The following is a 16844-nucleotide window of genomic DNA, read 5'->3' on the forward strand; positions in this document are numbered from 1 at the left end:
TCGGGCGTCCGTTGCTCATCTGTCTTATCGATGTCTATCGATGTAGTGCGCGAACGCCCGAGTTGGGGCACCCAATCAGCCACTCGTCGTGCCTGCCCAATGGTACCGATATGCCGCTGCCAGCTGGTTGTTTGGTAATGAAGCTCGAACACTTTGTCCGCTACAAAATTTTGATAACAACAAGTTGTCAATGTGAAATTATTGCCGAATTACTAAATGTTGCAAGCGTAGTTTTATGGAAACGCAGTGCCCGATTAGCTGGGTGTCACCGTAATGCGCATGGATTAATTCTAACAAAAGTGCAGAAAGCTAATGCGAGAGAGAACATTCCACGCGGCAGGGTCGCAGCGTTCTAGCTAGTGTAGGCTACCAAGAAAGCTATGCGGCCGAGGCCAATTTGAACGTGCTGTGAATTTCAAAATGGTCACTGTTTCTGATAGCGTTCGATGCTCACTAAGAATATAAGGGCGTTGAAAAATCCTTCCTTTTCTTCTTCTTTGGGGAAAGCTGGAGAGTTAGTGAGGGAGAGAGAGAGAGAGAGAGAGAGAGAGAGAGAGAGCGACAGAGAGAAAAGTAGACGAAGTGTTTGCCTGCTACTGACCAACGCATCCCATAAAATAACGACTCAGCAGCTTCCCTCCAACCATTGCAATCTCAGCTTATCTATCATATTCGTATTATATAATAATGTTGCCAGAGATAAAATCGATTCGAGAGGCATAAATGCAGTGGGTTGCCCATGTGCAGACGTTTACTAGAAATTAGTAAAAGCTAAAAATTGTCCTCCTCCGGCGTGTGTGACCGTACCCGGAAGTTCAGACGTAGGTGACAATGAAATTTGCTTCGAGTTAATCCTATGAGCAGCACCATTATAAATTGTTTTTACTCGTACTGTTGGACCTACCTGTCGCGGTTTATCAGCTGCATATGAGTGAAAAGCAATCTCTAACGAGGCCTTCGAGAATGAATAAATAATTCCATCAAATATTGAGCCAGCAATTTCTGTTGTTGTCCAGCTGCGGCTTTAGATGTTCACGCTGCAAAAAAACGTTTCTTTGAAATTTTACGATTAAAAGAGTGAAATGTTCATGTGTTAATTAATCACACTCCAGTTTCTTGAACATTTGTTCATTGAAGCCTTTTTAATGAAACTGAATATCTGAGTGGCACCCCCACATGCCATGCTTTATGTGTCTATGTACTACACATCTAATGCACTGCTTGAACAGTTGCGATTTCAACATGCCGGCGTTTTTCCTTTCGAACAATGCGCTGTTACTGTTCATTTTTTCCCCGTTAATTATTGTAGCAGTTTTTGTTTCTCTTCATAAATTTGCCTCAAATGCTTTTATCCATCTGCTGCAGTCCCTTTTCAACAGCATAATGACAGGGGGATCAAATGAATTCATGAATTAAATTATGGAAACACGCAAAATCGGGCCTTGAGGGTGGACGCAGTCAAAACAGAGGACAGAAAAATGAGGACATTTTACCTGAATTCGCTACCACTGAAACGAAACAAGGTGTTCGCTCCCAGTTTAAAACACGAGCACAACCAGAACCGATGAGGCACCACCGAACTGTGTTTCTATTATATGTCTCGGTCTTCCTTTTCTATTTGTGTTTTCTTTTTCATTATTCTTTGACTCCAGAAAAAGGAATTCAGCCAGAATTTTTAATATGCTCCTTGGCAAAAGGAAAATAATAACGTAGCAGCCCAAATCTGAGTCTCTGTGCCCCTTAGGCAAGTCCGCTTTATCGGAGATTTTATACGGATGAGTCAACCGGAGGATATGTTCGATGAAAATCTAGATTGGCCTGGGCGTTCAGGCAAAGTAGCTTACTGGATTGGGACAGAGGCCGACTGCAGTGTACTAGCAGGATAGCGACGGAGGATACATCGGGGGAAAGCGCGGAAAATAAGCTGTGCTGGGCCGTATGTGATTGAACAATGGCCTGAATAGGGCATCGACAAGAAAGCATTGGGCTTTTCCTTTGAGAAAGAAAAACCACTAGCAGCCAATGTAGCAACAGACGCAGTAGAGGCTCAAGCAGCTGGTGTAACCCTTTGCTAGGCTGCTTTCGTTCTCCTGTTGTATAATCATTCTTGAAATGGGCGCATCTCTAGTGCCAAGTACTCAGTCTCGTTATAGATGCATTAAATAGATTATGACACATTTGAGACAAACACGTTTATGATTTTTATTATCAATATCATTGGCAAGCGACGCGTGTTTGCCTTGTTAAGTGGTACATTTACTGACAAAGAAAAATAAGCGTTTTTTTTTTTGCAATTTCTAGGAGTAAGTTCCAACTACGTATTACACTAAAGCAAGGTATAATTGGAGCACAGAGAATAGGCTGGACTTTTCTCGATTTATATATTTTGTGTATTAGAGCCTCAGTGGTACTGTTCAATTAAGCAGCGGTAAAAAATGAAATTGTGCGTTTAATTCTTAGTAGTTTAACATGAAGGAATTGATTATTATATGGTTATTATCTAACATTTACGTGCCCATGGAAGACTTTATTGTCTCCTCCGATTTACCTGTGTGTCCGAGTGCCACCGCACGCTTTTTTGTTACATTCGATACGTTTAAACATTACAACGGCTTCGTGATCGCAATAGTATAACAGCAGTGGTAGTGCGTACCTCACCAGATGTGCACGGAGTCAGTAAGGCTACATAGAGCGCCCTTGTTCTTTTTTTCGCCTTAACACAACACCATAATATCAGCAAGGACGTTACGTTATTCAGCGGTTACGTATTATCCATTTGGCGGTTTCTTTGTTTGCTGCATCCGTCTAACCGTGGCATGGAGTCGAGATCTCAAAGTCGTCGCCGTTGAGAACATTAGGTCTGAGCTTTTTCCACTAGTCTTCTTCGAAGAGAGATCGATTACCTGTGCGAAGGGTAGAAAATGATATAAAAGAGAAATGTGCAATAGAAGTCGTCGTCATCGTTGTCGACACTTTCGTCGCTATCGATATCGATGCTGTCGTTATTGGTCCTGCCTGCCTTTACCGTCGTTTCGCGTTCCAGGATGATGCTTGCTTTTGACGAATATTTTTTCCGTTGTTTAGCGTAATCAACCCCCGAATCCGAATCCTCTCCCGTTTTTCGGCCACCGTTGCCGCCCGCCCACATTCTAATTAAAATATCGCAGCGAAGCCACCCCTCGACTTCCGCCGCGGAGTTGAGCGGGTAGCAACGCGGCTTGAAGCGTGAATTTTCTTTTATAGATATCTACCGTAGAGGCTGTTTTACCTTGATTACACGCATGACCAGTCTTGTCTGTCGCTTCTGATAATGCTGGGATTCATATCAATAGCAGCTAAATGAATGGGGTAAATTCAGATAAATAAATATGGACATACTCTCTCACTCAGATAACTAGATGAGATGGTCAGAGGTTCTGCTGGTCTTTTCTTGCTTTGTTTAGCAGGGCCACTATGAGCAACAACGCTGTAAACAATGCCAATAATAATATGAATATTTACTTTTTGTTAAGGTGTTAATTTGTTATCAGGGAGTAGTAAGCGTATCACTGAATAAATTTTAGAACCGAAATTATAGAATTGGGAATCTCAATAAGTGCAATTTATCTACATATGTTTTTCTTCGTTTTCTAAAATCCTGTGCCGGCGATATCAGTACATTTTTTTTGTAAAGTCCCACGAAATAGGCCTTTCTTAAATGATAATCCCTAATGTATACTGAATTATTAACAATGTTATAAATATTTTTAATGGGAGCTTGGAAAGTGTCTGCGCACAAAATCAGAAATGCTATTAAATAATTAAAATATATGTATGTTTTCCGTTTTCAGGTGAGTACTGAATCTGCTGATGATCTAAGGTAGTACAATTAGGTGTAAAATTTAGTACGAGATTCATACGATGTCTTGTGGTACAAGGGAAATATTGCATGTCCGTGTGTTTTTTAGTAGTTAGTTACTCCTAGACGCTGGTGACCACCATTTGGCCAGTGTTAACAATCATTGCGGGATATGTGCTCTGAAATGATTTTTTCGCTGAAATAACAGCACTGCATCAAGTGTGACGTTTCGTTGAGCACTACTGAAATAGGGTGTAAAGACTGTCTCGACCTTGTTCTGTATATATCTATATATAGTACAGGATATGTTAGTGTTTCACTCGAAAGCGCTGAGAAGACCTCATTCGTATTTTGCTTTGTGACGCAGCCTTGTGAATCGTTAACGAAACAGACTAACATTTTCCAGTAATTTGTTTTCTCTGTAGAGTCCGAAGCATAATTTTGGCTATAGTTCTTCTATATCGAGTAGTTCTATCGTGATTTGGTTTCTATTTTTAACCAGGCTGACTGCAAAAACGCTAATGCGCAGTTGAAAATCAAATAATTCTCCGGCACTAAGAACGAGTAAGCCTTGTCCCTCAGGTTGACTGATGAAGATTTGAAACTGCTTTAGCATTTCTTCAAGACTTTTCATTCCTCTTCGCCGGCATTCGTCACAGTGGTCTCTTACTGCAGTTCTGCTTAGCGTAGCTGTGGACCTAACCTGATTTTGATCCGCGTCAGGGATTTTGAAATCTATCGTGTCTCCCGATACTCATCTTCCCCAATGGGCATTCCCTTATCCATCACCTGGGGATGCGCTCGCTAGGGTTTCAGCAACCCCTACCCCTTGGGTCATTAAGACATCCAGCCTCAGTCGCTGGTTGGGGCCCTCCGGGACTCTGATCTAAGTGCCGTTTCTTCGAATGATGGCATTCATGAGTATTATTCATTGTTGTTAGTCGGCTCTGTCAGTTGTGATAGCGACGACGTTGCTTAGTTCGATGCTAGCTAGCACAAAGGAAAATTGTAGCGAAGCTTAGAACCCACAAGTCGAGAAGATAGAGCCTACAGTCCGACACAATGCAATCAACTTATAAAGCGCGATTTATTTACTTACTTTCAACTGTGGCATAACCGTACCATGTTCTAACTAAGCTACGTTAAACAAGGCTTAGTTACATGCCGGTTAGATCGGTGGTGGCGCTTTCCAATGTAAATCAGATTGCTACGGAGCTGTCTATTTGATCGGCAAGTGACCATAGAAATTTGTAATTGAGATCGCTCCTTTACCGTGTTCCCGAGAAGCTAAACAAAAAAACCGAAAACCCAATTAGGACTTTATCGCGGAAGATTTATATATTTAACAATATTTATATCTATTTTATAGATGATCAAAAACGTCAGTGTCATGGTGCTCGAGAAAGCGGATTCTGAGAGAGACTGGTAGAGCCCACAGGATTAAATTCGGCCAAACGCAAAAAGGAGCTTTCACTATTCATTGTATATCTCGACGGCCTGTTAGGGACATATGCTGCTTTTCTCAGTAGAAAAGACTAATCGAAAGAACACAGTGAAGTCTTTTAAAAAGCGAAACTAACATTAAAATACATCCGAAGCGTATGCCAGAGCGCAAGAGTTGAGCCCGGTAAATTTTTTCCGTTCACATAAGCCTCTTTGCATGTACACTTCGAATATATTGCAACCACTACAGATTTGCCGCGCAGGGAAAAGGCATTAGCTCCTATTGTTTGTTGGTTAGTTTCATTAACAATACCCTAGGCAGTCTGTTTCACACCAGCTTCCCTGTATTTGTACTTAGACAGATTGCCGTAAAATGGCAGGTGACAGCCAAAGCTGTGAAAGAAATCATCGGTATCTGGTGTTGAAACATGTGCAAATGATGTAAGCGAATCTATATAATAAGTCAGTAGACACACGTGTTATTTACGAAGTTAAATAAGGCTTACAAACGGGCATGCGACGCTATGATCAATACGCTTTAGCAAGCATTCGAAAACAGGTAGCCATGGTGTACTTAAAACAAACCGTGGGCACAACACGACCCAGTAGTATCACTACAATAGCCCTTGCCCTCCGTGATAGTATGACAATGGTGCAGTAGTAACTCTTAGGTGATAGTTGTCCGTTATGATTTGTATAGCCCCATTTGAATTTGTTTGCATATGGCGTGGATGTCTAGTATGTAGAGGGTTTATCCTTCGTGAGACAATAAACTTTTGTAAAACGTAAATTTGACTATCATAACTTACAAATGACTATCTAGTTGGCTAGTTGGAGAATCCAAGCTTTTGAATATGAGGACCTATCATGAACTAAAGGCCTGCTTGCCAGAGTTTTTCCAGAATTTTCGACAAGATGTAACATTTGTATGCTTTTGCTTATTATTAGATTTCACAGTGTTATTCCTGTTGATATTGAGGATATATAACGCATAAACGAGCTTACTCATTTCGAAAAATTATGACTGGTAGCAATTTCCTACAGGGTACTTTAAACAAACTATCAAAACGGCATGCTAGTAGAACGATCACAGGATTGTTCCCAAATAAAATGTATCTTCGTTCGCTCCGATAATGAGCCCCGTACATTATATACCGCTTCCATAGAAATTGGCCTTATTTAAGACCTGGGGTCTCGGCAGAAATTTCGGCAGCATATAACCAATGTTACGAAATCTACTATTGTATGTGTTAATCATTGGATAGTGTGCGATATGACTCTATGAGGAAAGTTTCAAACACGTGAGATATCCTAAGAAGACTCGTTGATACATCAAATAAGAGTTAATTCTACAATGAAGCTGGTTTTCGTTTACAAGAATTTACTTTTAATTAATTTATAGAATAAACCTATTTGATGATGTTCACCTTTTGACCTGATAAAAGTCGCCACCTTAACCATCACGCGGTTAAGCTGCAATTTTCATAAGTTATTTTATTCCGCCCTTCATACACGCGTTGGAGCACACACATTTACACATAGCTATAAGTGAATATAGGGTAGTTAGATTGGCCTCTGGAGGGACTGGGTTTTTTTTATTCCATTCAGTTTATGTTGCTTTGACTGAAGTGTCGCCTCCTACGAACATATAGGTTGGCGTCTATTGGTTGACTAACCATTGTTAGGACAAGGTTAATGCTGCATGACGCATTTTCGTTCCTCGTCTTGATTTTTTCATTTGTTTTTTCAGTCCCTAGCTAATTGGCACTCCTCTTTGCTTGAACTCCAAGCTGATCTCTTCGCTCATAATTGATAAATTAGATCGTCCAGTTCGTCTAGTTGTCCGGCTTCCCGCCTAATCGTCCGAGCTCCCCACTTACCTAGCGTATTACAGCTGACTATCCAACTATTGCCACCCACCAGCGATCCTTACCGGTTTCTCCAGTGCTTTGCAAATGATTGACAGAACCCCTTCGAGATCTTTTCAACGAGTCGACGACAGGTCCTTTATCGTCACCCTAATTATATTGGGAATCTGATGGGAAAAGAGAATGTGGGCAGAGTAAAAACTGAACAAAGCCCACAAGATGAGCGGTTGATCAGAGAGAGCAGCTACGGACCGTGGTGACGGCCCCAGCGCCCGCCTGCTGCCTAACTTCAAGTGGATGCGTTAACTCACTATTACTAGCGTTGTAAAGTTGTTGCTCTTCTTGGGAATCGCTTGTTCGTCCGCTCGATCTAAGCTTTTCTGATTTGACAAATACAGCGTAGCGTGTTGATATTGTAAGACGTGCTTTTTTTCTCCTTGTTCAAGCCATTTCTCGTTCTGCTTCTATGGTTCGCTGGTTTCTTCTGATTTGATTTTTCCTAATCTTTTCCAGCCTCGAGTTTTTTTTTAGAGTGCTTAGTACTATCTGAAGGTGTTGGACTTGCTTTTTGACTAGATTGGCAACAATAACGGCGTGAACGTTGCCTCGATGCCAGTAAAGTACCCCATCCAATGTCATAAAGTATAGTCGTTTAGTAAGAGCTATTTGAGAAGCATTCGCTACATTCGACACGGCTAGTTAGTATGTATGCGCTGTTACAGCAATGTGTTTTAAGACATAAAGAAATATGTTGCGAGCTTTTCTTGCTTTTTTTTTTTTTATACTATTTAATGCTATTTGAAGGGCGAGAAAGAGAGAGAGAGAGTACCAGAAAGGTCTCCGATATACTTCAAAGCTCGGCAGTTTTTGGACCGGTAACTTCGTTAATAGGCCTACGAATCCAATAACCCTTTGGTTTAAAAAAGGTAAAGGTCTGGTGTTTCAAATTGCTTTCGGCCCGTTTGCGCTATTCATCTCCGAGGAAAATTGTGTAAACTTTTAGCTCACGTCGGACGGAACTCACATGGTTGTTAAGCTCAGATCATCTTCGTGTTTTATAGTTAGCCCGCGTTACTGTATTCCCAAGAGAGAAGGCTCAGTCCGACTAAAAGAGTGTAACGTCAAACCATCGTGTTGTTTATGTGGATACGCTTGAGTATAAGGTATGGCCTTTGGGGCTAGATATTAGTTGTTTCACTTATTATACATAAGCTACTTCAACTATAATGTCGACAGTCATTTGATAATGATATCCTCAATATATAAAGGATTTCTGACTATTAGATGTCTGTGTGCATTTACCTATATGTGCTCCTCATAAACAACGGTCCTCGTATAACTAACGACGAAACACTGCCTAACGCTGTTTAACCTAACGAATGACAGTACCAGTACATTCTGATTAAGTTTTGAGATTTCCAGAATCTCATGTGGAGGCGTTTCTATTTACGTACACATCACACCCATCGTTGACTTGTGTGATTATCTTTTTCGTATCGGTACGTTCTCAATGGAATTCTTTTAGGTCTCTTGCTACGCAGTCTGCGTGCAATTAATGCGTTCTTCGTAGCGTAGTCTCGTTAGATCGATGGCCCTTAACAAAGAGGGCATCATACGGGGACTGTCCCGATCCAGCTGTTATGCGAATACAAAAGTGGGTATCTTGTGCTAGTCCTCTGTAAATATGGGACAATGGACAACATGTGTCAACACACAAAGAGTTGTGCCCTCGTGTCAAGGTTGTTGCTGCTGTTAGTATGTAATCGTTGCCTTGACTGTGATAGTAAAACTCATTCAGGTAGCACATTGTAATATGTTATCTATGCTCCAGTTCATGCTTTTTTATATCATGTCTTGTTTAGGCGATAAATAAGCGACGAAACCATTTGGTATCGAACTGATAGGTAGCGAGCTAGCCGACAATTATAAAATTAGTAGAGCTAGTGGTACCAGGCGTTCATTCACTAGGAGTTCGTTAATTTGTTCTTTGGCGAGTGTTTCTATATATATATATTCCCCTTTGTCTGTATATCTTCAGTGATATAGAACTGACCTAAACAGCAAAAGCTAGCGACGTCCTAGTTAGTCTGTTCTTGCAGCAGCTTTAGGGCTGGGCACTGTGCGCACCTGGCTTGGCAAGCGGGACGTAGGTCCTGTCTACGATCCTGATCAGTCCAATGTTGCTGACGAATCCAGAGCGCCGGGGCACTTGGCAAATCGAGGTGCGGTCGCTTTATATCGGCGGTAGTTCGTCATTTCTCCAATCAACCAAAGCAGACTTCGTCTGCCAAAATAGTTCCATCACCAGAAGTACAACTGCGGCATCTACAACTGCGCTATCCGAAGATGACGAGATATCCCATGTGGCTATTTCTCATAGCCAAGCTCCTGATCTGTTTTGCTTCTGCTTGCTGCTCAGGCTAAAGTTGCCTGACAGGTCGACAGCCAGACATCGGCACAAAGTGGACATAAAGAAGCTGCTGTGCACGAACGAATAACAATAGAACCAGGATAAGCTACGGCTGAAACGCGATACTTCAACGCGTCTGTCGTTTTCTTTGTAAGAGGGTGGCGAATGACGATGCCTTTCGTCAGACGTAGGTACATGCATGCATGCATGCATGCATGCATCGTCGCCTAAGAAGCACATATTTTTATTTGTTACCTATTCCTGAACGCTTCGACTACGTCAATACTTATTCAGCCGTTCGTGCTATTTGTTAAGAGCTATGACAGTTTTTATCGTGCTATCGTTGTCTTATCTGTTCGGAGTGGTCATATGCTGAACTCCGCTCGCTCGCTCGCATTCTGTTCAGTTACTTGGCGCCGGTCGTCTACTATGTTCTAGTATAATAAAGCATCATGACCTTTATTCGCGTTCGTGTAAATCAACATGCTTTTATTGATTAATGTAAAAAGCAGCCGTAGAGCAAGTGGAGTTAATCCCAAGCTTCGAGATAGAATAACAGCGTAAGAGACACCAGCACCGCTAGGACTCACGTAACGATAACAAGGACTAATAATATATCGATTAGATAAGTCGCTCGAGCCCTCTGGGCTGTTTTGGATGGCAGGTGTTACGGTAGTAGTTCCAGGTAAAAGCTTCCGGTGGACGTAGCTATGCGTGGAGGATCATCTACGCTATGATTTATCAGGTGGCTGTTAGACAACTTTGCAATAGGCCAAAGCAAATGAAAAATAGGAGCAGCTGAGAACACGGTATCGTGACTCCGTTGAAAAATGCGGCTCCCATTTAGAGAGAGATTTGTTGCTTTACTTACCTATCAACACCGCTGTTAGCGCGAAGCTGAACGAATGCAGCGACGACAGGGTTCGCTTTTTCTGAAGAAGGTTAGCCTGCCAAGGGTCGCTCGCTAATGGCTCGCATCGGGCGTCGAAACGATTCAGCAAAATTAGAAATGGGCGAAGGAAAACGAAAGCTGGAGGCGATCCAAGTATAACGAATAGAGAACTATTGACTCATATTGACTAAGCCAGTTGTTGCCCTCGGACAGTCGCAAACTGCACGCTCCGCCGTCAAGCAGGGAAAAGTCGGGGAATGCGGTATACGATAAGACAAATAGGTGGTGATAGCTGACGGCAGAATTACGGCGTACGGTGACGAGAAAGGCGCCTAAATAGACTGCCGGTGCCTGGAAGCACGTGTATCCTAGTTTGTAGCAATAAAGGTGAAAGTTGTGGTGGTTTGTTTCATCAGGTCATCATTTCAGGAGTTATTTCAGAATACACCTTTTCGTGGTGAACGACATTGATAGTTTAGTTGTGGATAATTTATAGAGAAAGGAACGGTTTGTTACGTCCTGATTTGGAGTCCTTAATTATATGCTCTTGCCACAAACGCGCAAAGCTGTAGCGACATCTTTCTCCACGCAACGACAAATAAACAGCCAAACCTATTGAGTGTGCATTGTATACTTAAAAAAAATATCACACAGGCGCTATCTAAACATTCTGTTGTAAACACGAATGGGAGAGCACTGAAACTAATCAGGTCATCTACGGATGGAACTTAAATGCTTGGATGCTGTTCATGTTTTGTAGCATTTGCCACATAATCACAGTCGTCTCACGTGCAGAAAATGGCGTATACGCATCTTGACCATGACGAACCCCTGTCCAGGTTTTTCGTTGTAAAACATAAGCAATAGTGTACAGCATTTTGTTTACTTTATCGGACTCAGAGAAAAAATCGAAATTAGCGGGTGACATTTGACCTGACGTGAGTCCTCCGTGTGTCCAATTTTTAGCGCGTAGGCTGGTCCTAGGTTTGATTACGCATAGTTTCTTCTAGGTCAACCAGGTTGTTTGGTGACCTTGAGAGTGAAATCGATATGAAAACCCGTCAAATAGATGCGGGTTAGGTCCGGCTCCATTCAATCTGGTAGTTCACGTTAACGCCAATAGCCTGCCACCTATATTTGTTTCATTGAACATTGAATTTATTCATGTTACGCACAATCGAGGGTCAAGGTCACTGAAAAGGCCTAATATTTTTCGCACATACGTAAATAGAGCCTTTTTCCTTTAAGTGATCAAAGGTGCCGAAAAACTATTGATGGGCTAATGTTTGCGTTGAAGTTTCGAGATCGCAAAGCTGAATAGATTAACTTATGTCTTTTTCTATGGCCACATTGCGGCTCTCGACATGATCTAATTTTTTTAGCCTGGCGCACACTGGTAAACCGTGCTCGTGGAAACCCGAAGGTTTACGTTGTATCAATTGTGGTGAGTATAGTCACAAAGCATTCATCTAGCTAGAGACAACCAGCGCTACCACTGTTTCTAATACGAACACAAACCGCTAGCGATTTTGTCCCTTCTAGCGTTTAGTTTAGGTTTTCTGGCGTTAAGATTTTAAAGATACGTAGCTATAAGGGAGCAGCAATATATGCCTTAAGTTTCTAGACAGTAAAAACAAGTAACGAAAATACACGAACTAAGAGTAGATGATAAAAACGAAAAGCAAGAAAAGCCGATATCGACATTTACTCTGTACAACATTGTTGTTATTAGATTTGGGTCACTTCTGCCTTCAAGGGAATCACTGCACTATTTTGTATTATACTTCGTTTCTTATAAGCTATAAACAAGCATCAATGAATATCTCGTAATCGTCTGCTCACACCGAACTATTCATGCAGAATGCAGCTTGATAGATTATGAAAGCGTCTATCGATTTTGTAGCGTTTCGTTGCCTCTCTTTTTTCCAACATTTTATACGGAGCGTCTACGGCGGGCCACTTACCCGTCCTAAATATCGTAAGGAGATCATCATCATAAGTGAGACTTTCCAAACTTCCAGGGTAGAGAGCTTTGAACCTTAACCTAAACCGCATCGTGAAAACCGTGTATATTGTGCAATCCTAATTATATCGAAAATGACAGTGATAGAAAGCGCTCCGAAACACAAGGGGCTCGAATCAGTTTGAGAAAGTCACGCGCTGCGTGTAGTATCACTCGCACGGAACAAAACAACTCTCAGCGACCCGCAATGTAAGTTCAGCATCTACTGCCTTTACACAACCCGTCCCCTTAAACGCTAGGGGATAAGAACTATTTCAGACTGATCGGGAATCACTGATCGTAAGATACCGAAGGGAAACTAAGGTTTGTGCTTCAAGTATACCAAACAAATATGTGTAACACAATTAAATCAAAATAGTATAGCACTGGATCGGAAAAATCCCTTCCGTAAAGGGATAAAACAATATTTATATGATAAATATATAATATAATAATTTATAATAAAAGGTTGTTTCCAAAAACAAAATGTGAAGCACAATCTTACTGGTGAAAACGCAACTACTTTCTTAAACCCCGCGCAAGAGCCATCTGTGGCTTTTGCCAGGTGCCGAAGGCTGATGCTGTAATTGTTGTTTGAAAGACTTTAAGCCATTAACTCGCATGACGATCAGTCTTGCTTGCGTCATAACTAAGTTAAGAACTTTTTACTAATTCTACAGCTTTTCTACTACACCTTGTTTTCTTTTCGTTGCAAAATATATAGTTGCCAACTTTTGTTTGTTTAGTTATTAAACATTACGTCAAGTACTACTGCCCTACTAGTCATGCGTAACTTAGCTAGCCTTCTGAAGTTGTTTATAGTATCGGATCCTCATCCATGCCTGGTATGTAAAACTATAACCGTAGCCAAATATAGTTATGTTGTAGTTATGGAAGTTAGATTAGGCGAGTACATGTGTCATAGCTGTTGATAGAATGGTCCAAATGTACAACTGATCATGCTTGATCAGCGATTAGTACGCAGCAGGATATGCAAGGAGTTCTGTGCCAACTATTGCCTATAGGTATCGTTCACTTCGAGCCCTCCAATGTTTTCCTAAAACCGCCGGAAGGGTCCCCGTTCGCCACCATCCTTAGAAAGCGAAGACCGTCCAGATTAGAAATAGCAAGAGTCGTTCTTCGTGTCCTATTTTGTGCTGCCGGCCATCATAACAGCCACATCAATATGCGCTTTAGATACGGATTGAACCTTTTGCCTATATGTCTTGTACAGATAATGCTAGCGGAAGCTATATCAACACACGGCGGACATTCTACTGCTAAAAAAGGTACAGACTGCCGCAGGTGGCACTTTTTTATTTCTTTTTTATGTCGATATAATTCGCCGAGGAGGATTGTAGATAAGTAAATGCATTTAATTACCCACACGTCGCTGCACAGACGTTTAGGGATAAACTAAGATCAAACCGAAAAGTACTTTTGCTTATTACCTATTTTGTATGTACATATGTGTATAGTTTCAACACAGACTAATACTTACGGTCGACCGCTGATTGCATTGTGACCAACCTAAACGCGGCACAGTAATAGTCATAATGATAAAAAATTTTATACATTTTCTGTTGCATGATGAGGGGCAGTTGAGGTAGACAGCAATGGATGATTTGTTACCGACTCTGCATCTCTCGGTTTTTAATATCACACAGAGTATGAGGTTGTTGCTGCCCCGGGGCCAGTCGCTATGAGCATCCCGACAAACATTCTAACGTACCGTGGCATCCACAGCAGGAGGCCGTAGAGGGCTCGAGGTGGTGGCTGTCCAAGTGTCCGCACCAGAACCCTCCCCGAGGTATTCTCCATGGTCCACACCTTTCAAGAACCGTCTAAACACATTTCTAAAGTGTGTACGTATGGCATAAGAGGACGAAAGTTTTCCGAGTACAAGTGACTTGCCTAAAGCACATGTTTACAGGACGTGGAAGGCTGCAGCACACGTAAAGACTATCAGACCGCTAGTGGCGCCACGGCAGGCCATGACCAAAAGCCTAGATTGCCACAGAGTCGCTATATTCTGCGCAATGTTATGCTGTTGCTGTAGCTACAGCATGTTCCGAATTTTAATTTCAAAATGGTATACAATTTACTATTTTTTCTCTGTATAATTACGATAGGTTTCCATGACGTAAAACTAAAGTGAATTTTAGAACATGTTGAAAAATATAGAACAATATAACCTAGCAGAGCTTGAAGATAAGATTTTGATTTCCAATTTAATTATCGGCACACATAGACACGTGCGCACAATACAGGCAACCTATAGTGTCATATATGAATATATGGTGAGGCGTATTCTGCCTCCACAGCTAACACGAGGTACATACGTATATAATCAAAAGTGCTTTGTTCAAATCTATAGTAATTTTATTAGAAATTAGAAGCGCGCTTGAATAGACGACACATTTTGTTTCGCTGAGGGTAACTCCGGAAAAGAACCACTAATTTTATAGTTTGTTACCAATAGTCGTAGTCGCCTGATTCATGAAAGTAGGGGCAGTAGCGGTCGTCTGTCACTGTGCCAATACACCAGACTACGATGATTAATAGGGCGAGAGGGCAAGAAAAGGAAATAAAGTAACAGCGGCCGCCAAGCCGCTGTACCACGAGGCGTCATTAAAGTGTAAGGTCGGGGCCATGCGCAATATCAACAGAACCAGCGTGGACAACCTTGAACCTTAGTCACCGCCATTGTCATACCAAAGGCAGCAGCGTTGGCAATCGCTAGAATCAGGCCGCTATTTCTGCCGAGCTCTTTGCTGTCTCTGTGCACTGGCTGCCTGTTCAACTGTTCCTGTAAAACTGTCTGATGATGAGACCTTTTCGAACTAAGAAGCGCCAAGCGTCTTCTCCGTTCTACTCGTTCACAGTCTCACATCGTTCGCTCTGCGGCCATGCAGCGTTCATGCTGGCATAAGGCTACTCCGGTTGCCTTTGTTGTTGTTGACTACTGCGAATGTGGGGGCTGGGCCGCAGATTGTACATTTGCATGACCGGATAACTGGCGATGGTGCCGGCGATTGGCTGGCGCGGGCTCATTACGTCCGGACGAGCGACTAACGGATCAAATTTGCAGTATGTCGCAGCTGATGTGTGGTCGGTTCGGTAAGATTGAGTCGCTAAAGCAGCATCTGCGGCAACTGTTTTGATTGCTTAAATGAGGGAAAGTGCGCGTTAGACAGAAGGAGCAATTAGGAAAAAAGTCTGTAATGGGAGAAAGAAAATGGAACAAGGGCTGTCCTCAGTCTGCGGCCCGTAGTAGGCAAACTGGCAGCGCCAGCGCCGCTCTCAGACCAGCAAAGCAACAGCACCCGATTTCTAACCCTATTTAGATACGGATCATGTTTTTGGTCCTGATGTAAGATGCCAGGAGTGACAGGGACTGTCTCACGCCCGTATTTATATTTTCGTTGATGGAACGACCTACTACTATTACTGTCTTTCTACTTTTTGACGCTGCTATTCCTGCAGGAATTTCTCTCGGCCTGATAGGCCGTAACCTTCTAGACGGTGCTGCGGGTCGTTCTCTTGACCCAAAAATCTATTAGTGGACATGTAGTTCAGCTGGGTTCGGTCAGCGGGATATTTGTTTTTGCAAACAACCGCAAATAGCGGCCGAAAAATGAACAGCGTAATATGCCTTGAAGCGTTAAAGAGTCGTCAATAACGACAAATTACACGCTACGAATAACGGACTATGCGAGCACATATAATGCTATCCACCCGCACAGAAGCACAATGGAAGTAAGGTAATTAAAGATATGGTAGCAGTTAAGTCGTTGTGATTACGACCAGGGGTGCCAAATGGGCAGTTTTTTGGGGTGCGTTACGACCGCAAGTTCAAGTATTAACTTTAGCACGAAATAAGCAAAAGGTAGGTTAGTTCGAGAAACCTACAATAAGACCCATTTTGGTCTCCTAGATGATGCAAATCCTGCTATACCGAAGACATAATTCCGAGAACATGTTCACATTATAAAAGAACATGATTACAATGACGAGATTATAAAAGTAAACCACCAGTGTTCCAGGCACTAATGGCCAAATACGGTTATGCATAACTGTAAAAGATCGGTACTTAGATGGGCACCGTAGCATGTACTGATCGTATCGGCCATATTAAAATAGCTGGCAATCCGACCCGATGCTCAACGGCAGTAAGAAACTCGTGGAACTCGAAAGCATTGTATTTTTGTAGAGACAGTAGAATCGTAGCGTGGCTGAAAATCGACAAGATAACGGTCAAATCAGGAGCATTTACTTGAGCGTGTGCGATAGCACAATTTCACGCATTGTACGAGCTTTATTCACTGGTTGGAAGATATATATACATATATATATATATATATATATATATACATATATACATATATATA

Source organism: Varroa jacobsoni, unplaced genomic scaffold (assembly GCF_002532875.2).
Source record: "Varroa jacobsoni isolate VJ856 unplaced genomic scaffold, vjacob_1.0 scaffold_132, whole genome shotgun sequence".
NCBI classification, from domain to species: domain Eukaryota; kingdom Metazoa; phylum Arthropoda; class Arachnida; order Mesostigmata; family Varroidae; genus Varroa; species Varroa jacobsoni.